Source organism: Jaculus jaculus, chromosome 3, assembly GCF_020740685.1.
Source record: "Jaculus jaculus isolate mJacJac1 chromosome 3, mJacJac1.mat.Y.cur, whole genome shotgun sequence".
Taxonomy (NCBI): domain Eukaryota; kingdom Metazoa; phylum Chordata; class Mammalia; order Rodentia; family Dipodidae; genus Jaculus; species Jaculus jaculus.
In genome coordinates, this window is record NC_059104.1 from 114,411,328 (window position 1) to 114,424,286 (window position 12,959).

Below are 12,959 nucleotides of genomic sequence, written 5' to 3' on the forward strand. Positions count from 1 at the left end.
GAAATATTGTAGAGAATTTGTGTATATCCCTTGAGATCACTAATGATCCCGTGACCTGTAACAGCACATGAGTTGATGATCAGTCATCTGAAAGTTTTCTCATTCAATTTCCAAATTAAGTCAAGAACTACAAAATATCCTGATTGCGGTTTACCTCCATTACCCAAAATAATCTTACACATCATCCTCATTTAATTGTGGAATTAGAGAACTCCTGGTTCTCAGATAGGACTCACATTCTGGGAAGATAGTCTTTAAAGCATAAAAGAGTGTGTGTGTGTGTGTGTGTGTGTGTGTATTGTGGGTCATAACTTAGAGCACACTCACCCTATTAAGTACAAGAAGCTTTGAAGAAATTATTTATAACATATGCAGCTAGCCTTCCATATCCATGAGTTCCTCATCTACAGATTTAACCAAGCAGGGATTTTTTTAAGTGGTTTAAAACAAAAAGAAAAGGTTGTGGTTGTTCTGAGCATGTGTAGCTGCTTTTTTCTCTTGGCATCATTCATGAAACAATACAATCTCACTATTTACATGCCACTTACATTGCACCCAGCACTATAAGTAACCTAGAGATAATTTAAGCTCTATGTGTGAATGCACATAGGTTACCTACAGCTCAAGGAACTGTGTACCCATAGATATTGGGATCCATGGGGTCCTGGCTTTAGAGTATACAAAAATGACATTTGAAGAAGTGGTGAATCAAGAAGAGGGAGAACAGATCTCACTTTCTGGTGGCTTCTGTGTGCTGCTCTATTGACCTCTGTGACAACTGTGGATGGAGCTCTTTGAAAGGATCAGAAAAGCTACTAAAGGATAACCAGATTCTGCACTGGGAAGAGTTCTCCTAATCTTCCCAGTGAATTTTCTGGGGTTGGAATCAAGGTAACCTTTGAAAACGGCAGTCCTCATGTTGTTGGGTCATCTGTTGCTTTCTAAGCTTATTTGGCTACACCTCAGACATCCATGTTACAAAGCTGCAGGCAGCTTCTAAATGAGCATGCAGTTTGTTACTCAGAATTCTGGGTATAAGGTTCCTGGGTTGTCTCGGGGCTCAGGTCTTCAGGGGGCTTTTATCTGAATGCCATCCAGGTGTTTTCTCCTTGCTCCTCCTTTGATCAGTTCCTTCTGCAGTGATATTGAAGGACCTTCCTGAATATTCATGACTAACATGCCTTGCAAAGTGCTATTTGGGGAAAATGCATTACTCTGATGAACAGATTAGAGTTCTAGAATCTTACAAAGGATTCCACAAACCCAAGAAAAAAGATTTTCTCCATTTTCCCCAGTAGTCCCCAGAATAAAAGGAGAAAACAGCATCCTTGATCAGCCATCTGCCAAACCTGTCTTTGGTCTTATCTTAATCCCCTTATCTTCAAGCGGTATGCCAATGTGCCAAAACTAACGAACATCTTTTTATACTCAAAATGCCATAGCCTAAGCCTTTCTCCTAACATTTAGACTATTGGAACTGAAACAAGAGCAAAATTGGGAAGCTTGTAGTAAATAAATTATCATGGGAAATGAGTGAGTGACTTTGGGGCATAAATAAGGAGACGTAAACACACATGTCCTCATTCTAATCTCTTCTCCATTAAGTGCAACCCAACATTCTTTTCTATAGATTCTTTTCAATATGTCATGTAACATGTTTGAGGGTGAAATCAAACTGTTGTTGCACAATGTAGTTGTGCTGGCAAGAGTTGGAGAAGAGATCAGAAGAGAAAAGGACAGTAGCCAATAAGAGAACTACAAAATAACAGCTGAAAGATGAAATATTTTAATTCATTTCAGATTGTGCATAGTGGCACAGGGGATGGGGAAGGGGTGTTCATTAGCAGTTTGTTTCTTCTTGAAAATATCAGGCCTGTAATGCAATTATCAATAATATCAAATTTTGAAGTTGATTAATTAATGTAGGTAATTATAGTTGCCTCTATAAGGTGTTGAATGCCAGTGTCCTATAAGAGCACTTTCCACTTGAATCACAGACTGTCCAACGATTGTAGTGTGCCCCTTTGTTAAACTGTAGGCATATTTGCAGATATGAATTTATTGTGAATTGATAGATGGCTATTATATATGCATCTGAAGGGATATACACCTGGAGATATATACCTAAGAGAATTGCTGGGTCATAACCTGTGGTTTAATACATACCACTAAGTCATTTTCAAAATGATTGTAATCATTTTTGTGTACACTCCAACAAGCAGTGTGTGAGCATTTTCATTAAGCTTGATTACATGGTCTTTTTTATTGAGCATTTATTATATGCCAGATGCTGCTTAAGTGTTTAAGTAGTGTTGTTGATTTAATTTTCACAGGTCAGTGGGATTGGTGTTGTGTTTTCATTTTCAGTCCAAGTGAACTTATTCCAGTCATAGCTAAAAAGAGACAGAGCTGGAGGTAGAACCCATGACAACAACCAAAGCCATTAAGACTTCCCTGAAGGGCTGGGTAAATAACTCAGCAGTTAAAGATACTCACTTGCAAAGCCTACCAACCCAGGTTTGATTCCCCATTACCCACATAAAGCAGATCCACAAAGTAGCACATACATCTAGAGTTGGTTTGCCACTGCAAGAAGCCCTGACACTCCCATAACCCTCCTTGAGAGAGCGACTGAGTCACACAGTATAATTCCAGCCTCCAAGCAAATGTTTGTGGCTCAGACCTATATATCCTGCTAGAGGAAGAACAGTTCTATGGCTCGTGCATACATCAACTATCAGCTCTGCAAGGGATGAGCTGAGGCTAGTGAGTGCAGGGGACTTCTAAGATGGAGCCAGCATGGAAAGAGGCATGGGAGACTTGGAAAAAGTGATGGATGACTAAGACAGGGCTGGGGGTGAGAAACACAGGCTGTCAACCCTCTACCCTCAACACAGCACGTCTCACTCAGATGGCATCTAAAAGAGTTTCAGGACACTCTCCTTCTATTGGCCTTGCCCAGACTAGACTAGATCTGGGACTCTGGAACTACCTCCTCTTATAGTAATTGAGGATACCTCTGGGCTGAGAAGAGGGACGGCCACCCTGCCCCAGCCACTACCTCAGTCCCTCATGCAAGGCCTTTCCCTCACAGTGCATTTTTCCTCTTCCTCTTCCCAAGCCCCTTCAAGCCCCCTCTCCATCATCTGTCACTGTCTTGAGCCCTCTTGCTCTTTCCCTGGTGTGTTCTTCCTCTCTCACATACTCTTTCTCTCCATTTCTCTCCCTCTTTCTCTCTCAATCTGTGTATCTGTCACTTTTCCTCTTTCCCTTCCACTCCTTCACTTATTACAATAAAATCTTGAATTCAAGAATGGTTTATTTGGCTGTTTTTCTCCTGAACCCAAAGTCTAACAGCATTCTTGTGTGTGCATCCTAATCTGTGAGCTATCTGATGCTCTCGAGCTCTTTGAGAATCATACACACACTGAGATCTTGATTTTGGCTCACACTGAAGCTTTCCCTGGTCACTCAGTTATTTCCTCTGGTACTACAGCCTTTGTTCATTGGCTCTGCTGGTAATACCTGAGAAGATTTTTCTTCCTCTTTTCCTCATTCCACTGATGCTGTGATCACCACACCAGTGGTAATCTTTAAATGGCTACAGTCTCTTTAATGAGCCTCACCTTGCAGACTAGGTAAGGCCTGGGCAGGATGCCATAAGAATCTGGCTATATGATCACCTTCCCATGAAGCACAGATGGAATGTTTCCAAGCATAGGTCATCCAGGCTTCTTAAGAGATATGAATCTCTTAAGAGATTAAATAGCATAGGAAGACCCACTCTGCTTCTTTGAGAGCCAAGGCCTAACCCACCAGCCTTGCACTGTGGACGGATACTTCCCTGAGCCTTCTGAGAGCATTGTAGTTTTTATTGTGTGCATGGGTGTAAATGCATGTATGCACATACCACAGCATGCATGTGGAAGTCAGAAAACAGCCTTGAGTGTTGGTCTTTGCCTTCTACCTGGTTTTAGGCAAGATCTCTCTTGTTTGTCGTTGGAGTTATCAGGCTAGCTGGCCTTTGACCTTCAGAATTCTCCTGTGCTCTCCTTCCTTTTCTCTGTATGCGCAATAGGATCACAGACACTCATGCATCCAGCTTTATATAGGTTCTTGGGATCTGAACTTGGGTCACCAGGCTTGCATTGCAAGTGCTTTACCCACTGACCCACCTCCCCAGCCCTGAGCTTTACACTTTTAGTTCCCATGTCTCCGTGCTCCCATTTGGAAGCCACACTTTTCTCCAAATATAGTAGTGAGTGCCACCATCTCACACTGGGTTGACTCTGATTATCTGGATAGTAATGAGCGCCACCACCTGTGAGAACGTTGATGTCGAAAGATATGTGCTGTTACCATCACTTCCCAAGCTCCTTCCTCAGCACTGCCCACACTTTGTCACCCTTCCTGGGCCAGAGGGTTTCTTTTCTGCAGACAGACATCCTCTTCCTCCCTCCTTCTCAATGCTGGCAAGACCTAGGGATATATTGAAGCCAAAGAGAGAAGTTCCAGCACCGAGAAGGAATCAACACATGACTCCCCACCTGCCCTGCTGTTGTCGCATTGCTGGATCTTTCCCATCACAACACCCCTGTCCTGGCTCTTCTACCACAGTTACATCCCCCAGGCCAGTTGCTTTGAGTTCTTCTTTCCTGCCTTGGAAACCTCCTTCCAGATCTCATCATCCCCCTGCCTCTTTATCCCCTGGAGAAGATAGAAAACTAGTCTCTGCCATTTCTGTAGATGAGCCTATACACAACAGATTAGCAAGAGAAAAGCCATTTAGTTTCATATGCATGAGACCAGTCTTCTCTCCCTTCTTGCCTGTCTTCTCTCGTCCCTTCCTTCACTACTTCCAGAGTCATTTGGCTATTTCTTTGAGGTCACTGGGTAAAATATCAAATTCCCATTAATTTGCTGGGTTTTATTTCCTTTGCCTCCATTTCCTATTTCTTGAACCTTGATTTTCATAACCAAAAGGCCATAAATAGTATTCTGAAAGAAAATGTTCGCTCTCAGCTTCCATATAAAAAGTACCATGCCTACACTGTTTCTGAACAGACCTGTCCTTCTAAAGATTACTTCAGAGAAACTTTTTTTTGGTTCAAATTATATGCTTTTTGCAATTCAGTAGAAACTTTGTATGGATACAACATATGTTGGTATCATTATTTCCCTCCTTCCTATCCCCATTCCACTGAGGGCCCTTACCTAAGGGATTTTAGCTGCATAAAGAGAAAAGTTCCATCCCTCTCTCTCTCTCTCTCTCTCTCTCTCTCTCTCTCTCTCTCTCTCTCTCTCTCTCCCGCTCCCTCGCTCTCTCTCGCTCTCGCTCTCTCATGCATGCGCTTTCAAGGTAGGGTTTCACTCTATCCCAGGCTAATCTGGAATTCACTATGTAGTCTCCTGAGTGTGAGTGCTGGGATTAAAGGTGTGCCCCACCATGCCTGGCAAGAGAAAAGTGTTATTTGCCATACATCTCCTATAACTTACAGCCACCTTCCCCAGGTGGCTCCACCCCCAGCCCTGTCTGTCAGTCAGATGCCATGTAAAAACTTCCAAATCTGCCATGAATGTGCATGTACTTAAAATGGTTATTCTCTTGTTAATTTATTGTCTATTGTCATTTTATTTCAGGCTTAGTTATGGAAAGGAATGCCAGAAAGAGCAAAGGAGAGAAGGGGGAGGAGGAAGGGAGGAGAAAAAGAGGTCTGAGACCCTACTTCAGAATCCAGGTTCTTCCACTTCCCTTGTCTCTCTCCCTCCCAGGCCAAGAGATGCTTTCTGAAAAGTCCTTGGCTGGCTGCTTAAAGTCTGGGCCCAACAGCTAAGGCAAGAACCCAGTGATTAACCCTGAGTTCCACTCCCTAGCACCTACATAAAGCAAACTGCAAAATGGCACAAGTATCTGTTATCCCAACATACACACAGTAATGGATGGCAGAGCCTGGAGAATCCAGAAGCTCACAGGCCAACCAAACTGGTGCATGCAAAACAAAGCAGCAGAACAAAAATAAGAAGGAAGAGCCTGTCTCAAGCAGAGGATTGAGAGGACAAACCTCCCAAGGTTCTCAGACCTACACACATGCAGCATCTCACACACACACACACACATACATCCCTACATGTCCACACATACAAACAGATACACAAAATAAAAAGGTAAAAAGCCTGGACCCCAAGGAAGAAACAATTCCCTCTGGTCTCTTCCTTGTGCTTCCATTAATTAAAGTCATATCCCAGGAAAAGAAGCTGAAGTCTGTCCACACAACCAGTAGAGACTGTGTCACACACCATTGTCTGCTATTCCAGTCCCAAAGAAAATCATTTACAAACTACTGTCTCTTCTAGAGTCAGACTATGTGCCAGGCCATTGTATGCTCTGCAAACTGATTGAGTTATGCCCACAGTCACTTACAAGCCCTCAAAATTGTCTGCATGCCCCTTCTCTTTCTCCCCTGTAACAAAGTGGGAATATGTAAGTTTCTGAGTAATTTTGAGCTGAAGGCATCTCATCCCTACAATGCTCTGATTTTCTCTTTTTGTATGGTTTCTCCTATTTGCTCTGCTTTTATTGTTTTATCCCAATGAGCCTTCAGAGACCACACAGGAAATTTCACTTTGTCCCAACACCTGCATCATCTCTTCAAACTAACTAAAACTCTGCTTTTTCCCCTTCATGTACAGTAATTCTAGATGATATTATTGATAACATCTTTACCCAAGCATCTTGTATGATATATAGTTATTTTTCTTATTACCAAAATATCTGGCAGAAACAAGCTACAGGAGGAAAGACTGATTTGGGCCCATGGTCTCAGAATGCATAATCTTTCATGGCACCAGGCACATGCAGCTGGGCTCCTCACATCAGGACAGAGAGGGAGAGAAGACAGGACCAGAAATGGGAGCAGACTATGATTTCAAAGGCCCACTGCTGGTGTCCTTCTTCCAACAGTCAAGCCCTTCCTTTAAGGTTCCACAACATCTCAAAACAATGCTCCAGCTGGGGATCAGATACTCAAATACATGACCCTATGAGAGACATATAAGATCCAAACTATAGAGCTGGAGAAATGGCTTAACAGTTAAGGCATTTGCCTTCAAAGCATGAGGACCCATGTTTGACTCCCCAGGTCCCACATAAGCCAGGCACACAAGGCAACACAAGCTTGCAAGGTCACACATGCGCACAAGGTGGTGCACACATCTGGAGTCTTATTACAATGGCCTTGATGTGCTCGTCTTCTCTCTTTTTTTCTCTCTCTCTTTCTTGCTCCCTCTTATTAAAAAGGGGGCAGTGAGCTGGAGGGATTGCTTAGTGGTTAAGGCATTTGCTTGCAAAGCCAAAAGACCTAGGTTTGATTCCCCAGGACCCACATCAGCGAGAAGTACAAGGGTCTGGAGTTCATTTGCAGTGGCTTGATGATCTGGCATGCCCGTTCCCTCTCTCTCTCTCTCCTCTTTCTCTGTCAAATAAACAAATAAATGTAAATAAAATATTTTAAGGGGGCAATTTGTTGGACTTGCCTCAAAAAAAAAAAAAGATCTAAACTATAACAATGGATCTATGTTTCAAAATGTTATGTTTATTTCACACGAGCACAGTTTAATTGTTTTCCTTTCATAGATATTGAGTCCCCTGTGGAAGCAAATTTGCAAAATCTCTAGCTATGCAGCTAAGCTCAGGCAAATGTAGATTTGGTCACAAATTTAGCTATAAAATGTTCATTTGGTCACGTTTTTTGAAAGTGAGTTCATGATGGTTCCTGTTCACTCTTGCAAAACTTATTTCTCCAGTCTCTGTAATACAGGCATTTCTGTGTTTAGTGATGATGAAGATGGGAAAGCAGCTGGAATTACACAAAATCTGTCACTCTCTGTGACACAGAGAGTTTCTGTTTGTATTTGACATTTTTCAGCTGTGGAGGCATATGAAATTGATCCTAAGGAAATAAGCATTGACATTTCTGAAACTGAAAGCTGATATATAAGGAAATTCCTGATAATTTTTTCAAATGTGTCCTTGTGTTAAGACTATTTGTATTTGTAAACAGGTTACTTCATGTGAAATAAACTTTTCAAAAATAAAATTAATAAAACCTGTTCTTCAGTTGACCATGAATAGAGGTGGACTAATATATATTTTAACATGAATATATAAAGATCAACTGTTTTGAGCTCAAAACACGAACTGTAATATTCATTACTGTGATAGTGTATTATAAGACACATTTTCCCCTTTTTTTCAACAACAACATGATTTTCTGTTTCACACTTCAATTTTTATATTATTTTGGTTTTCTTGGCATGGTTAGCTATAAAATGTTCAGTAACTGAAAACTTTGTTCTCTGCATTTCTTTTATGCACACACACATACACACTGCATATCTGCATATGGATGTGAAGACCAGAGATCAATGTCTTCTTCAGTTGCTCTCCAATGTTGAGCCAAAAGGTAACCTATTCAGCTAGGGTAGCTATCCAACAAGTTCTAGGGGTCTCCATTTCCCCAGCACTGGAATTACATGCATGTGCCACCACACTCAGGTTTCTTATGTCAGTGCTAGGTATCCAAACTCAGATACTCATGCATGTACAACAAACATTTTACCTACTGACCCCTCTCTCCTGTCTTCCAGTCAATATTGTTACTCATTTTGCAGAGAAGTTCATATTTACCCTGAGAAGGCTCAGTAACTGAGTCTAATAAGACAAACTGACAATAGATAGATGGATAGGAAAACAAGCAAACATAAATTTATACACACACAGGAGCCACATAGAACATGGCCTTCAAAGAAGAGTCAGAAAAGGGATGTGTAGCTGAGTGGTAGAATGTTTGGCTAGCATGTACAAGGTCCTAGGTTCAATCCCCAGAATTACAAAACAAATAAATGGTTTGAATAGCTGAAGCTTGCATAATTCCTTCATAGGAGATAAGGAAAGAGGGTACCATAGGCAATTTTAGAAGAGGAACAAATGATTTTTATGGAAAATACTTGAGTGGAAAACAGCAATAGCCTGGGATAAAGTTTCTGTGTGCTCTAGAGGCAACAGTGGTTTTATAGGAAACTGAGGAGTGTAACTGTATTAATAGCAGAGAATGTCTTGCCATGCAAATGAAGTCTTTCACTTAATCTCTGAGACAAGCCCTCAGGAGAATAAATAAAAATTCCACCATATTGTCTTAACTCTCATAACTTCTCAACTATGTGCGAGCATTTTACTGTTCCTCACTATTTAATGAGATTCCCAAATAAAAATTACTGTAGTTTGGATCATACATACAAGAATGGCATACTGGAAGGTGCTTGGAATTTTGATAAATGGGGTCTACTGGAAGGTCAAATTGTCACATAAACAGACATAAAGACATAAGTCACATGGTCATTTTAATATGTGCAAAAAAAAAAGACCAACAAACTCCAACAGCCCTTCATGATTAAAACACTGGAGAGACTAGGGATGTTATCTCAACATAACGGCTATGTATAACATATCTAAAGTCCATACCACGCTAAATGGAGAAAAACTAGAAGAATTCCTATTAAGATCTGGAACAAAATAGTGGTGTACATTCATCCCACTGCTATTTAATATAGTACTTGAAATCCTAGCTTGAGCAATATGACAAGAAAAAGAAATAAAAGGGATGTAAATTGGAAAGTAGGAATTTAAACTACCCTTATTTGCAGATGATAGGATTCTGATAGGATTCAGCACATGTGCAGGTTATAAATTAATACACAAAAATCAGTAGCTTTTGTATATACCAATGACAAACACATGGACAAAGAAATCATGGAAGCATTCCCTTTTACAATACCCACAAAAATTTTAAGTATTTTGGAATATCCCTAACCAAAGCAGTGAAAGGCCTACACAATTAAAACATTAAAACACTAGTGAAAAGAATTGAGGAAGACATAAGAAGTTGGAAAACCTTCCAGGATCATGGATTGGAAGAATTAATATTGTGAAAATGGCCATCCTACCAAAAGCACTATACAGATTCAATGCAATTCCAATAAAAATTCTAGCACCATTCTTTATAGAAACAGAAAAAGTGGACTCAAAACTTCATTAGAAACACAAAAAGCCCTGGATAGCCAAAACATTTCCCTAGCAAAAAGAATTCTAATGGTGGTTTCACCATACCTGGCTTCAAAATATACTACAAAACTATAGTAACAAACACAACATGGTACAGGCACAAAGATGAATAAATAGAATAGAAGATCAATGAATAGATTTTGATAATTACAGTCACCTCATGTTTGACAAGAAGGCCAAAAACATGCACTGGAGAAAAGACATCATTTTTTTTTTTCACGGTATTTTATGTTACATTTATTTTTTTATTTAATTTATTAGTTTTCTTTTCAGCAAATACAGGCAGTTTGGTACCATTATTAGGCTCATCTATGATCTACCCCCTCCCATTGGACCCTCCTTGTTGATGTAAATGGGTCGTGCATTGTGGAGTTAGCCCACAGTTATTGGTATGATAAATGTCTCTGCAAATCATGACCAAACATGTGACTCTGAAATTCTTTCCGCCCCCTCTTCCACAAAATTTCCCTGAGCCATGTTGGGTTCATTTCTGGTCTGCTTCAGTGCTGAGGTGTTGGGGCCTCTGAGGCTCTGGCTCTCTGATTTGGTAGGAGTTGATTTTTCTCTGCGTTGGTCTCCTTCCCCTTTGTGCTGGTATCCAGTTCACAGGAAAACATCACCCTTGCTTGTTTCGCCAATTGTCCTTAGTTTCAGTCGGGCCCCTTTTGAGGTATGTTGGGGAAGCTCTTTCCTTAGGATCTGCATCTATCTGAAAAAGAGAAGCAGATTCTCCAACGGAGAGTAAGTTAGCACCCGGAAAATTGAGATAACACTTTTTTGATAGAGTTTGGTAGGTGTAGGCCCTCTTGTACCCCATGATTGATGGTAGCTTGATATTGGAGAGTGGACTTGTGTTTGGGTATGGTTCTGACTTGTTTCCCAGCTCCAGCTATGGGCCTAGTACCACTGAGGGGATCAGTTAGCCAAATCAAGAGCAGTTGGTTCCTCACCATGGCTGTGTGCCACTATTGCACTTGTGTGGGCATCACATCAGGTTATTTGTTGCTAATTAGGTTAGACAATGAGTTGCTTGGACAGATATCGGTCATTTCCCCCAGTCGCCCATGTAGCACCTTCTGGCACTAGACATGCTGACTGAAAAGACATCATTTTCAACAAATGGTGCTGCAGAAACTACATAGCCACATGTGGAAGAATCAGTCTAGGCCCTCTTCTCAAACCCTGCACAAAAATCAACTCCAAATGGATGAAGGACCTCATATAAGACCTGAAACTAAAATGAGTAGAAGGAAAACTGACCAAGATATAGGCATAGGGAAAGACTTTTCTGAATAAAACCCAAGTAGCCCAGGGAATTAGACAAACACTCAGCCACTGGGATCTCATGAAACTCAAAAACTATTGCACAGCTAAGAAAACTACAGAGTTGAAGGTTTACCATCTAGAATGCACAAATATCTCAAAAAACTAAGCAATAAAAAAATCAATCAACTCACCTAAAAATGAAAATGGGGCAGGGAACTGAAAAGCAAGTTCTCAAATACAAATGACTAATAAACATCTGAAAAGTGTTCAACATCTTTAGCCATTAGGGAAATGCAAATTAAAACAACTTTGAGATTCCATCTCACTCTGGTCAGAATGGCTATCAAAAAAAAAAAACAGCCAGGCATGGTGGTGCACACCTTTAATCCCAGCACTAGGGGGCAGAGGTAGGAGGATTGCTGTGAGTTTGAGGCCACCCTGAGACTCCATAGTGAATTCCAGGTCAGCCTGGGCTAGAGTGAGACCCTACCTCGAAAAACCAAAAATTAAAAAAAAATCAAATGATAACAAATGCTGGTGACGGTGTGGGGACAGAGAAACCTTATCCACTGCTGGTAGAAGGGTAAACTTGTACAACCACTGTGGAAATCAGTATGTAAGGTCCCTAAAAATAGTTCTACCATTTGACACAGCCATATCACTTTTAGACATACACCCTAAAGACTCTCCTCTTTATTACGGAGATACTTGTTTAACCATGTTGCTGCTCTATTCACAGTATCTAGGAGCTGGAATCAGCCCAGATACCCATCAGATGATTAATGGGTAATACACAATGAAGTTCTAAAAATAAAATTATGAAATTTGTAGGAAAATAAATGGATCTAGAAAAAACACGAAGGGAGTTTGCACAGGATCAGAAAGACAAAAAGTACTTGTTCTCTTTCATATGAGGATCCTAACAATCTAACAGCTTGATTTGTTTACAAGCTAGAGAAAGCATCAGTAGTACTGATCAGGAAGCCAGAAAGAGGCCTGGACACTACACAAACCAATACCTTAGAGCAACTCATAGTTTCAATACAGGACATGCTACAGTCCTTTAGATAACATCAAACTTCTCACAGCTAGGTTTTCTGCATTTGCTGCAAGGAAAAAAAAAAAAAACACTGCATGAAAATCAATGGGAATTAGTATTATTCCAAAAATAGGAAAGTTATGTTGTGTCCAAAAGGCATACACAGTCCATTAGTAAAGAAATATGGGTGCTCGTTTCAGCAGTACATATACTAAAATTGGAAGGATACAGAGAAGATTAGCATGGTCCCTGTGCAAGGATGACATATAAATTCATGAAGTGTTTCCCTCCCCCCAAAATAACTGCTGCTCCCACAATGCATAAGCAACAACCCCATAAGGAATACTTGCAACCCCCTGAGGAGCAGACCCAATGGAATAGGGGCAGAGACAAAGGAAAGGAGGGTACCAACACATGATATATCCATATGAAATATGTTGTTGTTAATAATAATAACAATAATAATAAAAGATGGTATTAAATTTTTTTTAATAAAATGCAAAAGAAGGAAAGAAATTTGGGGCTGGAGAGATG

At 40.6% G+C, this 12,959-nt stretch overlaps 1 non-coding gene across 1 annotated transcript; it reads left to right on the forward strand.

Moving 5' to 3' along the window:
- The first annotated feature begins 12,612 nt into the window (after positions 1-12,612).
- LOC123459682 lies at positions 12,613-12,719 on the forward strand. The gene has a single exon (XR_006636440.1). It is a non-coding gene; the product is annotated as a U6 spliceosomal RNA (small nuclear RNA).
- Positions 12,720-12,959: the final 240 nt, after the last annotated feature.